This window comes from Myotis lucifugus, unplaced genomic scaffold, assembly GCF_000147115.1.
Source record: "Myotis lucifugus unplaced genomic scaffold, Myoluc2.0 scaffold_3, whole genome shotgun sequence".
NCBI classification, from domain to species: Eukaryota; Metazoa; Chordata; class Mammalia; order Chiroptera; family Vespertilionidae; genus Myotis; species Myotis lucifugus.
This window is the reverse complement of record NW_005871051.1, coordinates 2,797,255-2,807,451: the sequence shown is the minus strand read 5'-3', so window position 1 is coordinate 2,807,451 and position 10,197 is coordinate 2,797,255.

Here is a 10,197-nt window from a genome sequence, read left to right as displayed (position 1 = left end):
GGGCGCTGCGCTCCCGGCGTAACGCGCCCCGGCCGCTCAGGGCGCTGCGCTCCCGGCGTAACGCGCCACGGCCGCTCGGGCGCAGCGCCGCTGGCGGAGGGCCCGGCGGGACGCAGTCTACGCCAACGGCGCAGCGGGGCTCGGCGCTCGTTTTGTTCCGAGAAAGGAGGACGCGGAGGAGTTGGGCGGCCAACGGCGCATGCGTGGGGCCCCCTCCGCCGCCCGCCAGCCTTTCCCCCGGGTTTGCACGTCGGTTGCAGGGGCCTTGGGGGGGAGGGGGGGATGAGTCATGAACCCCCTGATCGCAGATCCTTACGCAAAAGGGTTTAGTTTGACAAATGAGGATGTTTACCTCCGGGAGTTAAAGGGATCTTTGCGTCTCAGGGCAAAAAGCGAATATTCATTTGGTCCTAGGTGCGAGGTCTGTTGCATAGTTCTCCCCCCGCCCCCCCCCCCCAAACGCCGCCCACATCCCATCATTTCTCCTAAATCGGCCTTCGGAGCCTAAAAGACAAGGTTGGGTGCAGAGAGCATGTGACGCACTTGGAAAATCCTTGAGGCCTTTGACAACCTTCCAAGTTGTTTGTTCACACCCCACCAATGGCAGCAGCTCCGGAGCCAGCGAGCAGCGCCAGGGACCCAGCTACCCAGCTGCATCGTGTTCATTCTTGCTCCCATTCCTCCGCTCACCCCGGACTGCCGCCTGGCAGGCCTCCTCCCTCCCCTCCCCTTGAGCAAGTCAAGGCCCATCCCTCCTTCCAAGGTGGCTCCCAGGACCTTGCCTTGTGCAGCGGTTCTCAACCTGTGGGTCGCGACCCCTTTGGGGGTCCAAGGACCCTTTCACGGGGGTCGCCTAAGACCATCGGAAAACACAAATATAATTACATATTGTTTTTGTGATTAATCACTGTGCTTCAATTATGTTCAATTTGTAACAATGAAAATACATCCTGCAGATCAGATATTTACATGACGATTAATAACTAGCAAAATTACAGTTCTGAAGTAGCAACGAAAATAATTTTATGGTTGGGGGTCACCACAACATGAGGAACTGTATGAAAGGGTCGCGGCATCAGGAAGGTTGAGAACCACTGCCTTAGTGCCTCTGCTCTGCCTGCTGGCACCTCCTGCACCCCCATGGCGAGGCCTGTCTGCATTCTGCCTGGTGCCCGGTTCTTATGCAGCCAGCGTTGACTTCACAGCGTCCTGGGGGTGCCTTGTTGGTGTCCAGGAGAGTGGGTAACCCGTCATCCATAGTCACAGCAAGCTTTGCTGTGTGCCGGGCACTTCCCAAGCGCTTTGCGTGCCCATTCCTGTGGCCCTCCACAGCGAGGTGGGTATTACTGTCTGTCCCCGCCCCCCCCCCCCCCCCCAGGAAACCAAGGCTCAGGAAGCAGGGTAACTGCCTGAGATCACAGAACAGCGAGGGAGGGAACTGGGGTCCAGCACCCTTAGCATGGCTCCCGCTTCTTGCTGTGCTGGAAGTCTGCCTCCGTGAAGGAAGGGTGTTGGACTGGCTTTGTTTCTCTACAAGGACCATCGTCCAGGTGCTTAAGGCAACAGCCTCCTGAGTCAACGCCTCCTGACGGGCCAGGAAGCCAAGCTGCTCGGGCCCTTTCCTGCTTGTTCGGAAAAGCTTCATTCCCATTAGTTCCCATGGCTGCTCCTAGCAAGGGGAGAAGACCTGAGGTGTGTGTGTTGGGGGGGGGGGGGGGGGCGCGAGGCCTCCTTTCAAGTCCCACCACTGTGACTCCCCAGGGGACAGTGACCCTGACCCTCAGACTCATGGGTAAAGTAAGGGACTCAGTCTAAATTTATGCTAAATCTAAGGCTTAGATTTAATAACATAAAAACTGAAAGTCTGTAGATTTCATAAAATCAGTACAGTACACATACTATATTTCTATCAATACCGTACATCTTTTGGGCCCAAAGCATCAAATGCTCCCAAATGACCGTGATATTTTAAGGCGCATAATTATTCTATTGAACACATTAGTATCACCTTCAAGACAGATGCAATATCTGTCTCCTGAAGACCAGTGAGACAAAGCACCTACATCCCTCACATTCGAGGACATCCACCTTGATGTTTAGCGCTGTATTTACAAGGCTACTGTTCAGCTGGCACAGGTGCAGATGAACTGATGGGTCAAATATTGAAGTGCCCCATACATGTTAGTCAGCGGCTGCAGCTCCCACTGGAATTGCCCCAGGATTCCCGCCCCGGTACCCCCTTTCTCTGGGGGTTCCCCAGACCTCCCACACTGCAGGAACCAAAGGCTCAGATGGAAACCTGGAGGGCCCCACTCTTATAGAGACCCTCCATTCTAATTGGCTGTCACCTATGCTTTCCTAGTTGTTATATATTTTTAGTCTTATCCCTGCATAAAACGAGGGTAAGCTATTTGAAAACAGATCACGTCTCCTTATCACTTTATACATGCCAATTAGGGAAGGGCTCAGAACAGAATGACCGGGCAGGGTAAATGATCGAGCTGCAAACTAGTACAGTTACATTTCCTAGTGGGAATAAGTTTCAGGCAACGACCTGAAGGCTTACTCAGCAATCACTGCTGAGTTAAACCATGCAGAGTACAGCAGAAATATCACTGCAGTGTATACTTTATCCATTTTATATACAAGACGTGTCAGAAAACGGAATTTTTAATATGTCAGAATCGTAGAACTTCTGAAGGGGTCAGACAGGAAGCCCATCTGAACCATGAAGGCAGTCACGGATGCCCTGCGACTGCAGAGAGCATTGGATGACATGTGAACGGGTTGCCTTTCATTCGTGCTGCTTATTCACCGGCTTCGGTCGCAGTTTTACTTGGCGTACCTAAAACTCCCCGAGGCGGGACAGAATAAGTCCCATGGCCGTTTTCGTCTCTCGGGATTAGAAAAGAGCCTGCTACAATAAGTAAAGCAAATAAGAACCTCATGCCTCAATCTTTGGATGAAACTAAAGGAAGTCCATGTCATAACTTGTTTTTTCCCCTCTATTAGAGGAGAAGATTGTCATCATTCACAGCAAATTTAAGAGCCTTTAATTAAATGTATAAAGAACATGACTGATTCTAAGAAATCAGATCTTTCTAAGTCAATTATTCTTTCCATAAATCAAGCTTAGTAATAACCAAAGATTAAAAATAAATAAATAAAACCTCCTTAACTTCATGTTCGATTTAAACTGATTTTCACATGGCCAAAAAAGTCCAGTTCAGACGAGGTTATGATTAGAGGCAAGAGTAACAAGGAAGACTAAATTATATTAATATACAGCCCTGAGGTGATGGGTAGTAATTACCAGAAATAGGTGTTAAAAGATTGGGAAAAGAAGACCTGGGGAATATGTTCTAAACATAGGCCTCGCCCAGCTGGTGTTGCTCAGTGGTCGAGCATCCATCCATGAACCAAGAGGTCATGGTTCAATTCCCGGGTTGTGGGCTCATGCAGGAGGCAGCGGATGGTGTTGTTTCTCTCTCATCTATGTTTCTATCTTTCTATCCCTCTCCCTTCCTCTCTCTCTAGAAGAATCAATTAAAAATAACACACACACAAAACATTTAAACATAGGCCTCAGAATTAACTACCTGTTCACTTTTAGAGACCGTATTTTCAGCCTGGAAATTGAAGGCGCCAGCTCTAGGTCTGAAGCCAGAGAAATGTGCAAGATACATCCCAGGCCTGTGTTTTGAGGCCTGTGGTACTGTGAGACAGGTAACATGTCACGGCCATGGTCAGGAGGGGAATGGGGCCCGTTGGGCAGTTCTTTTCTGACCCCTTGAGAAGTTATGGCCCCACCGTCTCATCTAAAGACTTGCCATTCCTGGCCCCGGCCAGGTTGCTCAGTTGGTTAGAGCATCATCCCCATAGGCTACGGTTGCTGGTTGCTGGTTGCTGGTTCGATCCCCAGTCAGGGCACATACAAGAACCAACCAATGAATGTATAGATAAGTGGAACAACAAATCAGTGTCTCTCTCTCTGTCGAATCAATAAGTAAAAATAAAAATAAGAAGACTTGCCCTTCCTAAAATGAAGATAACTAGGCCTTGAGAGCTTGAGCTTGTGTATGGAAGCTCAGATCACAGGAGTTAACTGACAAGGCCACTGTCTTCCACAGGCCCCTCGGCTTTGCAGAGGGTACATGAGGGCAGGGAGAGAGGCACTGCCCCCACCCTGTGAGAGAGACCAGTGTGACTGATCTGCCTGTCAAGTGAGACCTCGCTGAGTTTAAGCAACAAAATGAGTTTCAGGCTATCTGAGTTTCAGGCTGTCTGCAGAAACAAAAATAGATTGGAGAAATGAAACAATTAAAACAACACTTCAAGCAACTCCCCACCCCTGGGAGAAAAGTTAACTTCTATGTGACTTGCTTCGATGATGCTAACAGTAGTCTAGCCAAGCCCCTTACTTTCAACCCATCCTAATACAATCCAAAGGCCTTGACCGTCAGACATCCCTGCTGGAAGAAAGACAACAGGGAGAGGCTTGCGGCCTCCGATTCACCAGGGCAAATCCTTTCAAAACCAGACGTGAGGCCCAGCGCAGGAGAAAGAGAAGACCCACTCAGGAGAAGGAAAAGAGGCAAGAAGCTCCGAGCTGGAGCCAGGAAAACAGGCCACACATTTGCCTCTATGTTGGTGCCCGGAACCCCAAACCTCCTGCATTGTGCTCACCAATCCCTGGAAATCCCCACGTTTAGAACTTTATTCCCGGGCCTTGCAACCCAAGGCAGTTGGACCCTGAGGGGAGTTACCACCATTTTATTATTTATTTCTACTGTGGTGAGAGCACTGCTTTCAGGTCTTTTCTGAAGAGGAGGCTTTAAGAAGGGAGATCACCTGGATTTCTCACAGCCGTGCAAAGGGACAGAAGGGAAACCAGGCACATAGCGGACTGCTCCGTCGGCGCCTAGCCCGCCGTGGCCGCTCACAGAGCCTAAATGAAGGGCAGTAGGCTTGGTACGCAGCCCTCGGCACCAATCCTGGGGCCTTGAGGTCAACCGGTGGGGATGCAGCAGAAACCAACTTTCCGAACCTTAACTTCCAGTCCAAAGGAATAGAAACAAAGGGACATCGATATCCACATGAATAATGCAAATTTGTGGGTGGTTACACTTTAAAGCAGTGGTTCTCAACCTGTGGGTCGCGACCCCTTTGGTGGTCGAACGACCCTTTCACAGGGGTCGCCTAAGACCATCCTGCATATCCAATATTTACATTACGATTCATCACAGTAGCAACATTACAGTTATGAAGTAACAACGAAAATAATTTTATGGTTGGGTCACAACATGAGGAACTGTATTTAAAGGGCCAGAAGGTTGAGAACCACTGCTTTAAAGAATAGTACCAACGTGGAAGTGAATTGGGAATAAGTTACCATGTAACCATTTCTAAAAACAGGTTCATGGCTGGGGGAAGGTCAATTGGGGAAAAAAAAGGAGACATATGTACTACTACTTGTAATACTTTAAACAATAAAAAAAAAAACCCAACAAAACAAAACAAAAAAACACCCCAGGTTCACTTCCTTAATTGGTTAAATTAACTCATTTTTTAAAAATTCATCTTAAAATGTCATCACATGAGAGCAAATTTCAAAGCTTGCCTAGGACTGCCAAGATAATTAATAACGAGACCCATCCCACAACTGACACTTATATGAAAACAATCAAATGCATCTTTTGAAATCAAGACACGCTTGGTTTATCTTAACAAGTATTGCTTAACTTTATTTTTTTAAAAATCTGACAGCAATGATACGACAAAATTCCAAATATTAGGAAAGGCAATAAAGTAATTGTAAAAAGAAGAGTCGCATGTAAGGATTTCTGAATTTTTCTTGCACTGTTTCTAAGTAAAAGTTCAAGTACTATCTTATTTTTACTAAAATCCTAAAATTGCTTTACAGGATTCCATGCACCACCTCTCCTTACCAGCACACAGCTTTAGAGAAGTTTTAGAAACTTCATGTTTTTTGAGGAACGATTCTGGCCATGCCCAGCAGTTAGCAACCTACTGTGCTTGGCTCCCTTCCTCCCAGGTGACCTCATCTACAGCCTCCAGTGACTTCATTACCCTCAAGTTTCATTCCAATTACAATGACAGTTGCTTTCTCCAAGCAGTTCTGTTTCAGTCTTTTTTTTCCCCCCACCGGAAACAGAGGAAGGTGTGTGGTTTAAAATACGCCAAGCACCATTTAACATGCTTTAAACACTATAACCCATTTTGTTCCTATGACAGCCCTGCAAGGTAGGTATTCCTATGCCCATTTCATAGATGAAAACACTGAGGTGGTGACAGAGCCAGGACACCAGTCCAGGCAGTCTGGCTCTAGAGGGGATGGATGCTCTTAACCCTTGCCTTACTTTACCTCTTATAATCAAGACTCGGTGCAGGTTCCAGTTTTTGTGAGGGTATCTACATTACTTTCTCTGCAAATGTCAATTAAAACACACACACACACACACACACACACACAGTAGAACCATAAACTGGTGGCTTCCCAGTCCACAAATGTCACAGTTCAATGGACATTTTAAATGGAACAAAGAATGTAATAGAAACATTTCAAGTTACTTGTAAGGTGAGCCTTTGTTCTCTCTTGCTTTGTCTTTCAGCTCCACTAGGTTGAATCAATTCCAGCCTCTCAAATTAGAATGATAATGAGTCAGTCTGGTTACACATTTAGTTGAAAGCTTTTTCCTCTTGACGGTGATTTGATGTAGTTGTTGAAGTATTTGTTTTTACCAGGAAGGTTGCACTAAAAGTTAGACAGAATCGGGTGTACGTCACCGACTTTGATCCCAGTCATGTACATACGAGTGACGAAGGTGCTAATCAATGAAGAATGGGCCAGGTGCTGGCAAAGCGATTCCAGCAGATTTAAAGTGCAAGTCATTTAGGGATTAAAGGTTCATTTTGGTCCTTAGATTTATATGAATCTATTGCCTCTGCAAGTCAAACATTAAGGAATGGGAACGTCTTCAAGCAAAACGTTTGTGTTCCTTTTATGTGCAAGGAGAAGAAACTACAATTCTTGCGCTCATGTGGCTCACAGTCCAGTCGGGGAAGTAATTAAAGAGGCAATTGCAGTGCAGAGTGGCAGGGGCTATGGCAGAGGCAGGTGTGGTTGCTATGGCAGCAAAAGGAAGTGACGTCCAAGGTCTGACGTGCAGGGTGAGTGGGAGAGCCGGGGAAAGAGCAGGGGGCAGAGCAACCCAAGCAGAGGCATGAAGTGGGTGGAAATGTGGTTCTCATTTGGGGAAACGGAACCACACCGTGTGGGCGCGTGTTAGAGACGAGGCACTTGCAGGAAGCCGGCCCTGGTGTGCCGTGTATGGGTCTACACCTACCCTGCCGGCAGGAAGGGGCAGAGGGGGGTTTAAGCAGGCAAGTGGCATGACCACGAGCAGGAAGGGAAGCGGGTACTATGGCAAGTGTGGTAGGCAGCATCGTGCTCCTCCGCCCCTCACCCCAAAGAGGCCCACCTTCTAATCCCTGGGAGCTCTGGGTGTGTTAGTTCACCTGACAAGGGGGAGTGGAGTCTGGGGGCGGGATGTGGTTGCTGACTTTGAGCTGGGGAGAATATCCTGCATTAGCCCAGCGGGCTCAGCTTCATCACAAGGGTCCCTAAAAGTGGAGGGAGATAGGACTGTGGGGAAGGAGTCAGAGGAAGGAGTGACTATGGAAGGGGAGTCAGGGAAAGTGGGCCCCGCCCCAGCGCCTTCGGAAGGCAGGCGGCCTGTAGACACTTGGTTTTAGCCCAGGGAGAGTGGGTGAGACCTCTGACGGACAGCACTGTAAGAAAACAGATTTGCATTGTTTGGAGCTGCCAAGTGTGAGGTACTGTGTGACTGCAGCCATAGAAAACCAATGCAAGTAAGAAGCCGTTACAGCAATAATCCATGTGTGAAGTGACCAGGGATAAAGCAGGCATGGCTGGACGTGAGAAGTGTCAAGGAGACAGAATCAAACTGAAACCCCAACTGTATTAACTTACTAGCTGTAGACTTCAAAGACCCTTCATCATTCAGCTCTGTTTGAAATTCCCACAGAATGAGGTATTGGCAGGGCTTTGTTTGTTTTAATTTGTTTTTCTCAAGGTAATACATTAACATGAGCTTAAAAATTCAAATGGAGCCCGGCTGGTGTGGCTCAGGAGTTGAATGTCATCCCACGCACCAAGAGGTCACCTGTTCAATTCCCGGTCAGGGCACATGTACAGGTTTGGGGCTGTAGTGGGTGTGCAGGAGGCAGCTGGTCAAGGATTCTTTCTCGTCATTAATGTTTCTCTCTCTCTCTCTCTCTCTCTCTCTCTCTCCCTCTCCCTTCCTCTCTGAAATCAATAAAAATATATTTTAAAAAACAAGATTAAAATAAAGAATTATTGATATAAGGTATATGAAAAAGTAATCAGGAATATGTAATAGAATAAAATGCAAAAGAAGATTTCATCCAACCCCAACCTACCATAGGTTGGTACTTTTTTTTTCAAACCATCGGTAATCTGGTACAGTTTTTCTGCAAAATGGTTTATCCATTACCATAATTAGTTGAAAAGGTAATAGTATAACTGAACATAATTTGATTGATTTGAATGTACAAGAGCAACCACAACAACATTCCAGTTAAGCAATAAAAAGGCTATACATTCCCTTTGCTTTAAGGCTGCAGGCTGACCTTCTGCTATCTTAAGATGTGTAAATAAAACCCTGTGTTATTCTTTCTTATCCAGCCCTTTTTTTTTTTTAACAGCTTAAAAGGAGGCTGCTTGGAGGGAGAAGGAAATGCCTGCCTGGCACCAGTCACAAAAGTCCAGGTATCCACAATAAAACAACAAATTCCTGTTTGGAGGGAGGGAGGGAGGGAGAGAGAGAGAGAGAGAGAGAGAGAGAGAGAGAATATGCCTAAACTAGGAGAGAAAACCTTGGGAAGTGACACTCCCTCAGCCACTCATCCTCCTGGGAAAGATGCCCACAGGCTTTTCCCTGGCTCTCTGTTCTGCTTTCTCTCTCCCTCCTTATAAAGACCTCTGCTACACTGAGATGTTGGGATGGGTTTTTGAGAACTGGTAAAAGTCCCCCATCTTGTCCAGACGCGGGCACTCGAATAAACCTCTTTCCTTTTACCAGCCCCTGTCACGATGTTGTGGCAGGCAGCAGAGTCCAGATGTCTGGTTACACAAGCGCAATATTATTTAATAACTGTATTCTATGAAGCAGGCACAGAGATTCTATGGTTTCACATGACTAAATCCACCCACGCAATATAAATGGAATAACGAAGGACAGGCTCAGAAAAAGAACATGCACATCTCAGAATTTCCCAAGGGAACATTCACACACTCCACTTTCTGCTTCCTTCTCCTTATAGTCAAAATTGCTAAAAAGACTTTTTTTTTTTAGTCACACACACATTCACTCAACCCACTTTCTCAACTCACTTTGAAACTTGGCTTCCATCCTGACCGGGTTATCCAAATGGTCCCCAACGGCATGAGTCACGAAATCCAGGGGCCCCTTTCAACTGGCGTTCTATTCTGTTTCTCTGCGCCTTTTCTGGTAAGCAGTTCGGCAGACAGGAGCAGAGCAAGGACTAGGCAATAGGCCAGGTCCAGAAGGTCACCAGGGCAGAAAGCCCCAGGTGCCTGGTGAAGGACAATGGTAAGTTGGAACTTCCCTCCAGGGTGACCTTTCCTTCCCTAGCGTATCACTCACTGGTCATGCCATTTGGACCCCCTGACCTTTCCTCCCTGGAGATAACATCTAGGCCTCAGTTGTATGTCAGCTCCAGGCCCAGAGAAGCGGCAAAACCAGCCAAGGATGCTGACCTCAGGACCAGCTGCATTGGCTAATGACCCCGTGCCCTGGTTCCAACCGTCCATCAGTGGAGACCTAGACCCTGAAAAGCTTCTTAATATTTCATTGGGATCTTCCCCTGGTACCTCCCTAAAAATATCCACCCTTAAAACCCTCAGGAGGCTTCAGTGCACTCTTCCTCCTAGGAGCACAATTGTGCCCTTCCCTTGCCCCTCCCCATCCCCATCCCCCCAGGTGGGTTACCATTACCCTCCTCACTCCCAAGCTCCTAGGGCCGTTCCTCTGCCTCTATAAAACTTGTTTCCTAAGCCCATTTCTTCGACAGCTTCTTCTACCTCTGTGATTTTGGGGTCTTGGCTCTGAA